This window comes from Polyergus mexicanus, unplaced genomic scaffold (assembly GCF_030449975.1).
Source record: "Polyergus mexicanus isolate NDT 795.1 unplaced genomic scaffold, iyPolMexi1.0 SCAF_23, whole genome shotgun sequence".
In the NCBI taxonomy this organism is placed as follows: domain Eukaryota; kingdom Metazoa; phylum Arthropoda; class Insecta; order Hymenoptera; family Formicidae; genus Polyergus; species Polyergus mexicanus.
Window position 1 is genome coordinate 851,766 of NW_027223343.1, and position 2,176 is coordinate 853,941.

The following is a 2,176-nucleotide window of genomic DNA, read 5'->3' on the forward strand; positions in this document are numbered from 1 at the left end:
AGAAATTATGTACAATTAATATTAAAAAATAAATATAATACACGAAAGATTTTAATATTATTAAAAGAAATTATTACGGTATTTTAATTATGCAAATATCTAACTAGCATAATTACAAAAATAATTATGCAACAAACAAAAAATAAATCTTTCGATATTATCATGAAATAATATTCTATATGATTCATTAAAAGACGCATTAACATTCTCTTTGGTAACGTCGATGAGAAGTGATCGAAACGTAATAGCGGGAACGCGAGCAAATCGGGGAAACAGTGAGGCGCGAAGGCTGAGGATAGGAAGGAAAATGGGGTGGGGATAGGGGTTGATGGCGAGGCAGTCGTATCGGTTAAGTAGGGGAAATTGCAAAACAATGAGACGTCGTGGTAGGGGTAACAATGTGAGGGACAATAGGCCTGATAATGTGCCGGAGAATGGACGCCTAGACAAAAGAGTCGAATAAGGGCGCGCTCACCTACCAGATCTACAGCACCCACGTTACACCGTCGCGTCGTCTCGCGTCGTTCGCGCCGTACCGTACGCGCCGTACGCACTATGCACGCGCGAAGCAAGAACGCAAAAAGGACGCGCGCGTATTTTTCAGTCGAGTGTAGCCGCGTGAGCAGGGAAAATTTCGATAAATATCCCGTTATGAGTAATAGTAACGTTAATAATTAATATCAGCGACTTTCTCGGATTAAGAATTTCCTTTTTACGTAACTTTATGAAATCTTCTTACGAATAGTTTCTTTCTATCCATATGCTTGTTCAAAGCTTTAGAAAATATAGGATATAACTAGCTTTTTTAATTAATATAAAGGGTAATTTCTCCCCTAATAAAAAATCACGGAACGTTATCTTTTTTTCAATCTTTTCATTTTAAATTGTATAAAAAAAAAATTAATATTTTATTGATAAAAAATAATCTTAAAAAATATATAAAAGAACGCCACTTTTTATTTATGTTTTTGCACGTACTTTTGTAAAAATTCTTCTCTCATAGAAAAAGATGAAATAGAGAAATGCGAAAAAGATATGACAAGTAAATGAGACAGAAATAAATGTTTATTAATATGTTTCGTTATCTAAACGATCATGCAAGAAACCACAGCAGAGAGAAACGGGAATCACGTACGAAGCATATCCGTATACCGCCGGAGGTTAATGTCTGATGTAACCTCGCGTCCTGGTGAGGTTACAAGTCAAGAGATAGCAGGATGTGAGAGAGAGCCCGAAGGCACAAGTTGCTCGTTTTCTGTTCGATTATTTTGATTTTGGCGCTCAACCATGATATATATGTATAATAATAATTATTCTTCTATCTGATCGATTAACCATCTAAAAATCATTTTTTTTGAAATTTTCAGATAAATTCCAAAAACCAAGCAAAGAGAAAATCACGCGGCAAAACTTAACTTTTAACAAATTCTGGAGATGTTTCAATATATGAAATCACGTACAAAAACAAATCATTCTGACTAAATATTGATCTAATTTTTAAAAAAAGTGAATATAATAGAAAAATCTTTTTTAAACTTAATTTTATTCTTATTTCACACGGGCTTGCTTCTGAAAATATTTCCAGACTCGCCGTAATACTTTTGACAATTGAGCGTGTGGAACATATTGACGCGCCCGCCAACGATAAAAGAGGAAAAATAGAACAGCCAGAAAATCCATGAAAGGAATAGAAAAGTTCTCATGTGTTAACGATTGCTGTCCCGTGGAAAATGTGCCTTCGGGATCGGCGTAGCTTCGTGAGCAAAGAACAATAAGACGCAAAAATCAAGTAACAGAGAAACAAAAAGGGAGATGCGCAATGCGAAACGAAGAAAAAAACTTGCAAAGAGGGAAAGACTATGGCGTCGTGGACAAAAGTGGCCGTGCAAGACGGCGAGCGTTATAAACGGTCCATAGAAATTCGCGGCTGCAACAGAATGCCAGCATCTCGCCGGCGCGCGCGTCGTCTTCTGGTACACGCGACTGTTATTTAACCTTCGCGACTCTTTCATACCTCTTGTGTCTTACATGCGAGACTCTACCACGGGGTGCATTCATTACGATGAATGCCGCGCAAGGTCCCCGCAATGGCCTTCTTACCCGCGACACCCGCGACGGGTACCATGCCATGGTCCCGTGAAAACGCAGTCAGTACTCTGCGTTGATACCACTGCTT